Source organism: Crocodylus porosus, unplaced genomic scaffold (genome assembly GCF_001723895.1).
Source record: "Crocodylus porosus isolate Cpor-Errol unplaced genomic scaffold, CroPor_comp1, whole genome shotgun sequence".
Taxonomy (NCBI): domain Eukaryota; kingdom Metazoa; phylum Chordata; order Crocodylia; family Crocodylidae; genus Crocodylus; species Crocodylus porosus.
In genome coordinates, this window is record NW_017728906.1 from 153,134,678 (window position 1) to 153,144,251 (window position 9,574).

Sequence of the window (9,574 nt, forward strand, 5' to 3'; positions counted from 1 at the left end):
TGAGGCACTGGTCAGGCTGCAGCTGGAGTACTGCATCCAGTTCTGGGCACCGCACTTCAAGAGGGATGTGGACAGCATAGAGAGGGTCCAGAGGAAGGCCACTCGCATGATCAGGGGACAGCAGGGCAGGCCCTATGAGGAGAGGCTACAGGACCTGAACCCGTTCAGCCTCCACAAGAGAAGGCTGAGGGGGGATCTCGTGGCCTGTTATAAACTAGTCAGGGGGGATCAGCGGGCATTGGGGGAGTCACTGTTCCCCCGTGCACTGCCAGAAGTGACCAGGAATAACGGTCACAAGCTGGCAGAGGGCAGGCTTAGGCTAGATATCAGGAAGCACTACTTCACGGTCAGGGCAGCTAGGATCTGCAACCAACTTCCAAGACAGGTAGTCCTGGCTCCTACCCTGGGGATTTTTAAGAGGAGGTTGGATGAACATCTTGCTGGGGTTGTTTGACCCTAATATTGTTTCCTGCCATGGGGGGGGGGTCAGACTAGATGATCTACTCAGGTCCCTTCCGACACTAGAAACTATGAAAAGCAAGGCTATCCACATCATGAGCCTTCCAACTCAGCATACGACCCCAGCAGCCATTCTCTGCCTCTGCAGACAACACATGAGGGAAGGAGCCCCAAAGTTTCTAAGTCTGAGGAGAGGACAACTGTGCCAAACTTTTCCTGCCCACCCATCCAAATGCGGAATACTTTCTCTAGTGCAGAGGCTGGCAACCAGCAGCACACGTGCCATTAGTGGCATGTGAAGACATTTTTCCCGGCATGCCAGAAGACATGCAAAGAAATTGTTTGAATTTTTTTTTAAGTTGCTACTCTGGGCTCTCCCATGCAGCCACAAGTCAGAGCCAGAAGAACACAGGCAGGGAGGTTGTCTGCATTTGACTGCCCCCACCCCTTGCTCACAGGCTGCATCTTCCCGCCCAGCTGGACCCTGGAGGGAGCTGCAGGTGGGCAGGGCTGGGGCCAGGGCAGGCACTGCGCAGGGTCACTGCCCTGGAGGCTTCCAGTGGGTGGCAGAACGCTGGGCCCAGGCAGGCAGACACCTTGTCCCACCCAGGGCAGCACTGGGGTGCCAAGTGCTGGGGCCAGGCGGTCGGGACAGAGTCTGGGCAGTGTGGGGAGAGGCGCTGCGGGCAAGCTAGCCTAGTTGGGCCCTTAGGAAGGCAGGGGCTGGGTAGGAAGTGGGGGCAGCCCCGGGGCTCTGCAGGCTTGAGCTGCAGTGGGCAGGCAGGGGTGCCCAGCAGCATCCGTGGTGGGGCATAGCCAAGCCCACTCAGCTCCTCAGCGATGGGCCGCAACCACCCTGCACACACGGGGATGCTGCCTGGCTAGGGTAGGACACCAGGCTCGGGGGGCTTCCCTCTGTGGGATCAACCTCCCTGCACGCTGGTCACAGTGCAAGCAGGGCAGAGTCATCTCTGGTGCAAGGGCCTGACCGTGGGAGCCCCCTGGAGCCTGGAAACAGCCACTGCAGTTGCCTCAGTGTTCCCAGGTCCTAGCCTTGCCCACCTGCAGCTCCTCTCAAGGGGCCAGGGCTGGGGCAGGCACTGCACAGAGCCGCTGCACTACAGGCTCCTGGCCAGCTCGGCCCTGAGCACCAGCTATAGCGTCTGTTCCCCGACCCTGGGGAACAGCCTGCAGCTACAGTTCCCACTTGCACTGTACCCAGCACGCACAGAGACAAAGCAGGGAGCTCACTGGGCCTAGAGTACTGGCCCAGCCAGGCAGCATCCATTTGCAGGCAGGGTGGCCCATCCCCCCTGAGCTACACAGGCCAACTGGGCCCCAACTCCAGTGCTGCTGGGCCCCAAGTCTACAAAACCCTGGGGCAGCCCCTGCTCCCTGCCTGACCTCAGCTCTCCACCAGGGAGCATTCCCAAGGGCCTGGCCAGGCCAGCCTGCCCACAATGACTCCCCCCCACCCCCCTGCTCCTCTCTCCCCCCTCTCATCACAACATGCTTAACAAGAAAAAACAGCTCACAAGTATAAAGGCAGTACATGAAGTTTTATTTATTGTCATCAGGTTTTGAATTTTTGGAAAACCTGGTATTTACTGTAATAATCATAAATGTTGCTTTTTTTTAAGACTGTATTAAATATGCAGTGCATTTTTAATACAGTTAATAATTGTAAATGCGCCCCCCTCCTTTTCTTTTTGTGGCATGCTGGCACTCAGGCACCTTGCAAGGTAGACATAGTGGGTTTTTCGGTACTCCAGCCAAAAAACATAGCCTACCCCTGCTCAAAATCCTCTCTGGTAAAGCAGCCATCTCCTACTGCCACTTAATGTAATTAACCTTGTGGCTCAGGCAATAAAAATCCATGTCAGACAGAAGGTTCAGCATTCAAATCCTGCTGATTCATGGTTGGGATTTTATAGTTGCCTGAAAGAGGTAATACATTTTTCAAAAGGCTAGAAGTTGCATACAGATGTAAAAAAAAAAATTGAAGTTGCGGAGTGAAACATTCAAAAGTTTAAGTACCACCATGCAATACAGTTACCTATGCAATCTTATTTCTGGTCTGTTACGCATAACTATTCTGATTAAACAATTAAACTTTATTTTTCAGTCACTCATTCAGTGCATAGCACAAGAGAACTAAATTCAGATTACATGATCAGGCCTATAAATGCCAAATTCAAGTTTATTTAGGAGTCTGTTACGTAAAACTTAATGATTCCTCCATACACTACATTCACAGATGCTGGCTGATAATAGGTGGACTGACAGACTTAAAATTATAAATTGGACAAAAGTTGATAAAATAGAACCTGTGCATATGTGCTTTTTATGGTTCTAAATAAAAATGAGGGTAATGGACCAAAAGCAAATAAGAGGTCAAGAAGGGGCAGAAGATGGTTGACAGTAACAGCAAAGTTAATAGAAAATAACGTAGTTGAGAGATTTCTTGCTTTGTAGTGGCAATCTCAATGCCCTAATACAATTTTTAATAACTAAATTCAGTTTAGATTTCACTAACAACCTAATGAGCTACAATCTTTCATAACTGCTTTAATTAGCCTAATTACATCTAAAATAAATTTGATTACGGTGTGCATTTATCCGAGTGGTTTGGATATTTTACAGAACAAGTTTAAGTATAAAACAGCAGCCTGCAAACCATGCCAGTGGCTGTCTGAAACTTAGGAACTCACAATCATAAGACCCTCTAAACAAGGAATCAGGTGTTTTTATGTATATGGAAAAAAAGGAAATCTGATTTTTTTCCCCAAATATGGAGACTAGGAGACCCCACAAAGCTTGTAAAATTAATTTATTTGGGTGTTAACCATAACAAAAACTAGAGTTATAATTAGTAAAAAAAAACCCTCTAACAATTGCTGTTTGGAATACTAATCAAATGATTTTGAGCACCATTTTTGGAGATACTAGCAACAGTGCATTTCAAATTAAATTATTATCCTATATATACAGCCTACATAGCTTGGAAACTAATATGGAAATAAAGACTATTCTGTGCCACACCTGAAAACCAAGACAGACAATTTTCCATTCTTCACAAACAGTGGAATGGTGAAGTTTGTGGACCCACTAACCACAGCTCCTCTCAACATACCCCTTTTCTGACCCAACAGAAAGAGCACTGCAAACTTGTCTATGTGATACACAACGTATTACAATCACCCATGTAATGTTGCTAGACCTGGACCCTTCTCTACACTAGATGCACTAGCTTTGTCCAGTCCCTTTACCTCTACCAAAAAATTAAGAACCAGCCCGGTTATAACAAGATAGTGTTATATGTAGCATAGCAGAGCCAAGAACTTATCAAATTTTCCTTTTTTAAACACATAGGAAGTAAGAAGGCGGCACTGGGTAATGTGGGGTCCCTACAGGATAGGCTTGGCAATCTGGTGACTGCAGCAAAAGAAAAAGCTGACCTCTTTAACGAATTCTTTGCCTCCACATTCCTGAACAGCGATTGGGACATCTACCCTACTACAATTGCGGATGGATCCAGGGGAGGCACTGCCATGCCCAGGTTCAGGGACAACCTAGTTAGGAAACTTTTGGAGGGGCTGGACATGTTTAAATCAGTAGGTCCAGATGCTCTTCACCCAAGGGTGCTGAGGGAGTTGGCGGGGGCACAGCAGGGCCCCTGACATGGCTGTATGAGCATCCGTGGGGCACTGGTCAGGTACCAGAGGATTGAAAAAGAGCCAACGTGGTCCCATTTACAAGAAGGGGAGAAAAGAGGACCCCGGCAATTATAGACCAGTCAGTCCTACTTCAGTCCTTGGGAAGACCTTTGAGAAAATTATCAAGGAGCACATATGCAAGCGCCCAGCAAGGGACGTAACACTCAGAGGCAACCAACATGGGTTCACTGATGCCAGGTTCTGCCCGACTAACCTGAGTTCTTTTTATGATCAGGTCACAAAGTTCCTGGACAAGGGTGTCAGGGTGGATGTCATCTTCCTGGACTTTAAGGCCTTTGACACAGTTTCCCACCACATTCTCTTTAAAAAACTAGGTGACATTAATGCCTGCATAGTCAGATGGGTGGCAAATTGGCTAGATGGTCGCACCCAGAGAGTGGTGGTGGACAGGTCATTCTTGACCTGGAGGGATGTGGGCAGTGAAGTCTCCCAGCGCTCAGTCCTGGGACCTATATTGTTCAACATCTTTATCAGTGATCTGGATGTGGGTGTGGAATGCACTCTGTCCATATTCACTGATGACACCAAGTTGTGGGGCAAGGTGGGTATGCTGGAGAGGAGGGACAGAATCCAGCTAGATCTAGACAAATTACAGAGGTGGGCAGATGAGAATAAGATGGAATTCAATGCAGACAAGTGCAAGGTACTGCATCTAGGGAGAAAGAACCAGCAACACACCTGCAGGCTAGGGAATACCCTTCTTATCAACACGGTGGCAGAAAGGAGTCTTGGAGTCATTGCTGTCTCCATGACAGACATGAGCCACTAATGCGAGGAAGCAGTCAGTAAGACTAACCGCACCTTGTTGTGCATCTACAGATGCATCACAAGGAGGTCCAGGGAGGTGATCTTTTTCCCCTCTATGTGACATTGGTCAGGCCACAGTTGGCATACTGCATCCAGTTCTGAGTGCTGCACCTCAAGAGAAGTGTGGCTAGCATTGAAAGGGTCCAGAGGAGGCCCACTCGCATGGTCAAGGGGCAGCAGGACAGGCCCAATGAAGAGAGGCTAAAGGGCCTGAACCTATTCAGCCTCCACAAGAGCAGGCTGAGAGGGAATCTCATGGCTGTTTACAAGCTCGCCGGGTGGACCAGTGGGAATTGGGGGAGGCTCTGTTCCCCTGGGCACCACTGGGGGTTACTAGGAATAATGGCCACAAATTGTTAGAGTGAAGGTTGAGGCTGGACATCAGGAGACATTACTTTACAGTTAGGGCTCTGGAACAGGCTCCCAAGTGGGGTGGTACTCTCTCCTACCTTGGAGGTCTTCAAGTGGAGGCTGGACAGATATTTGGCTGAGGGGATATGACCCCAGCATCTGCTCCTGCCTGGGGCAGGGGGTAGGACCTGATGATCTGTTTAGGTCCTTTCTGACCCTAAGTACTATGATACTATGAACAAAATATGAATAAACTACCATTTAAAGGAATAAGCATCAGAACAGTTAGTACTATGAAAATAAATTATTTTAGAATATTTAATAACCAGCAGCTGAGTAGGAGCTAAGGAAACATGGTTTCTAACTAAATGGATTCCGTATTCGTTCAACCCTGGTTAGATGAACGTCAACAGTATACAATCTTCAAGCAGGTGATACAGGCTGCACTTTGTTCAACAGATTTGACTGGAAATTAGGGGTGCATGGATAAAGATTTTGTTGGCCAATACCAATAGCTGATTATTAACCAGCCATATCAGCCAATACCGATCCAATAACCAACATTTAGTAATAACGCTTGTCAAATAAGCTTTAATTCAAGCACCCCCTTTCTAAGTGTGGGGATGCTGATACAGGGGACACAGCAGCACTTTACTAATTAAAACGCTGTTCCGCCCACCCCTCCCCACACACTCCTGGAGCACATGTACAAGTGCCCTGTGCGCACTGCAGCCCCAGCCCTTCAATCCGAGCCTGCGGACAGCTGCCTAAGTCTGAGGCTGCCCAGGGCTGGGTGGTCTCTGGACACTTTAGAGCGGATTGCAGAGTCATTTTAATTAAAGCACCACCCCCCACTCCCAAAGGCTTCCTTCCCACTGGAGAAGGACTCTGCCACACACAGCAGGCAGGAGGGGGTAGAGTGGGGGAAGGGGGTGGGGTGGGGGAGTAGATGCCCTGGCCAGGCCCTCCGCTCCCACCTCTGAGGCACAGACCCCCAGGCACCGTGGGCTGAGTCACGCTGGGCCGGGCCAGGCAGCTCAGTTCTGCCCACCCTTGGACACCCTAGTCACTTCTCTGGTATTCAGCACCTTTTACAGTGTTCATCCTGGCCCCAGCCTGCAGTCTATGACAGCCCCTGGGACACCGTGGCAACTGCACTCCTGCCCAGCCTGGCCCACCAGTGAAGAGATAGGAGTGTATCCGGGGTCACCCCGGCTCACAGGAGAGAACCCAGGCATTGGGGGGTTATGGCATAATTAAATAATCGGAGAACATTATTGGCTAAAAAAAGCCAATAATGTTCATTTTCCTTTTAATCGGTGCTAATCCGATACACAACCAATATATCAGTGCACCTCTTTTGGAAATAAGGTATTTAACAGTTAAGATTTCCTAAAAAAAAAAAAAGCAATATTGTAAGGTAGATAAATCAGCACATATGAGTCCAACTGTCCAACATCCAGAATAGTTCATTTTTCTACTAATGTTACCTTACAAAGATCTCAGCTCACTGACCATCCCAAATGATCAGTAGTATTCCTCCTGGCTTCTGGAGTTCCTCTTTTGTTAAAAAAGTTATCTACAAACATAAAGGCAATCATTTTGGAAGAATTTCCTATATTATATAAAAAGCACCTTCACTGTGGCAAAAGGCTCAAAGCAAGCCATTCTCAACTAAGAGAGAGAACGCAACAAGTTGAAGACTAACTTGTGCCCCCTACCCTTCCTGATCTTAACTACCTCTCCTCTAGTCAATGACAACACCACCCAGTTGAATGAAATGGACTGCAATTGATCTACTTTAGAATTAGAGTTAGACTTTAAGGTGCCACCCTTACAGCTGTTACTCAATTATACTAGGTCCATAGCCATATCACAGGATGTAAATCCTTTGCCTGGCATACAATTCATTTTATACTGCAATAAACCCGCAAGTCAGCACCTTTTGTTCAAAAAAACAGTTCAACACATGTGGCATTCCCTAGAACAGGGATGTCAATCATTGGGCCAGCAGGCCACATTTGGCCTATGGAGTCTCCCTATCCTGCCCACCAGACTGCACAGTTGGACCCTTTGGTTCTGTTGGGCATGGCGATCAGTAGCAAGCTTGGCTTGCTGCCATCAGACTCCGGTGTTCCTCCTGCCCCCACCAGACCTACAGCGCCCACCCTGCACCACAGTGGCTACTGAGGCAGCCCTCCTGCCCCAGGTTGGATCCAACCTGCAAAGAGCCCTGCAGTCCAGATCCAGCCCAGTACCCCATTGTGAACAAATACCCCTGCCCTATACTAAACTAACTCATCAAGTCTTTTAAAATAATCCCAGCAGATACACTGGTATAACAACTGGTTAAAGCAAAGCTACTGATGAGGGTACTTCTACTACCAGTCTCAGGACTGACCTCCATGCTAAACAGGAAAACAAATCAGGAAGCCAACAGTTAACCAGAAATACTGAAAATCACCAAATGTTTAACGTAAACCACATTCTGACTTTTAAGAGTTCTGCTTAAATTGTTTGTTTTTTAAACAGACTAAATTTAATGTAAAGCATTTAACTTTTAAACTGAATATCTAATTTCTTCTGTGAACATAAAGCTTTTTAAGTACTACCATACTTCTTTAGAGAATAATAACATTTGGGGGTACAGAAATTAATGCTGAACAAGCTCTTTTACCACCTTTTAACTCTAATACCTTTTATACTCCACCAGGGCTAAGTATTGTGACCCTCTAAGCTGGGAAGCTTCAGGGCTAGTCTATTCAGGAAAGCTGACCACAGAATAACCATAGGAGAGTATACCATAATAAGAGCAATTAATGCAGATTAACTACTTAAGAACAGCAGCCACACAAGGGAGGTGCACCAGCATAACTGAAGCTGAATAATTCTCTTGAGACAGCTATAGCAGTTTCCCCTTTGTAAACAGAAACAGATCCTTTTCTGAGCTCACTAGCCACCAGCTTCAAACAAGTCCATATATCAGGAAGCCTAGATGGCAAGACATACCAAGTGAGGATATCAGCCTGCCCCCACTTAGTTCTCTAATCAGCTCGGCCAGCTGCTGGGAAGACAGAAAATGAAGATCCCGATTTCCCCAGAAACACTGAAGCAAAATCAATATTCTCAATATAGGGAGATGGGAAAAGAGGATGAATGATTTCACAGGGTAAGAAGCAGGCAAGAACCAGTAATGATAGAAGCCAGCTACTTAATCTAAGGGTGGGGTATTTAAAAAAAAATAAAGATAACAATAATTTAGTTACCACTGCTGGTCTGCCAGGCACAAAACCTTCCCTTCACGTGTGCATCCACTTTGCAGAAAGCATGATTTTCCTCAGATTCACCCCCAGCAAGTACCATATACATGGAGACAGAGATTAGTTTCCATTGTGAATGTCATCTGTACAAAGGCACGCTACTGCTGAGCTAGGCCTGCACAGACCGGCCTCCACCCAAACAATAGCAGCAAAAGTGTGAATTCTACCCCAGCACATAGGAGCTGGGGGGAGGGAGGTGCTGCTTCAGAGCCCACTTTGGACTGAGCTGGCCGCTCTCGGGTGAGCGCAGAGCTGTCAGAGCAGGGCACACAGGGGGAGGCTCCGCACCCCTTTCTCTCTGGCAGGTTGACTCTCACTTCAGGGGAGTGGAAAGAGGCTCCTGCTGATCTCAACTGGAGGACAACAGAAGCTCCCCGCCACCCGCTCGACCTACATACAACGCGAGTCAGGGAAGACACCCGGTGCCACGCAGAGGCCTACCACGGCCCCCACACCCCGCCGGGATCCAGCCCCCTTTAGCGGCCCAGCCGCGGCCTGCCCCCGCGGCTGGGAGGGAGGTACCGGGTGGGCGCGCGTTCAGCGCCGCCCCCAGGGTCCGCGAGCGCCGCCTCGAGCGCCCGGAACCACCGAGGAGGGAGGCGACAGCGGCGGCCGCAGGGCCCGACCGGCAGAGCTGGGGTGGGGAGGGGAGGGGATGTGCGGCCCTGTCCGCACCCCGCGCCCGGCGGCGTGAGGGGGGAAGGATCCGCCCCCCTGCCCCGCGCTGCGCCCGCCCGCGTGACGGAGAATTAAAACCCGGAGGCATTTTCCTAGCGGCCCCTCGCCGCCGGGCCGGACCATGGGAGCCGGCTGGCGGGGTTCGCGGCGCTCACCTCCACGTCGCGACCCTTGTTCTTGAAGCTCTTGATGCGGTGGTTCTCAAGGCCCGCGGCGGCGGCG

The 9,574-nt window shown here is 49.1% G+C and overlaps 1 protein-coding gene across 1 annotated transcript in view; it reads right to left on the reverse strand.

The window, feature by feature from the left end:
• Positions 1-9,568, reverse strand: part of KPNA3 (karyopherin subunit alpha 3) — a 91,585-nt gene extending 82,017 nt beyond the window's left edge. Inside the window, exon 1 of the mRNA XM_019529971.1 lies at positions 9,508-9,568. The gene's annotated coding sequence lies outside the window, so the exon portion shown is untranslated. The remainder of the gene's footprint in view (positions 1-9,507) is intronic.
• Positions 9,569-9,574: the final 6 nt, after the last annotated feature.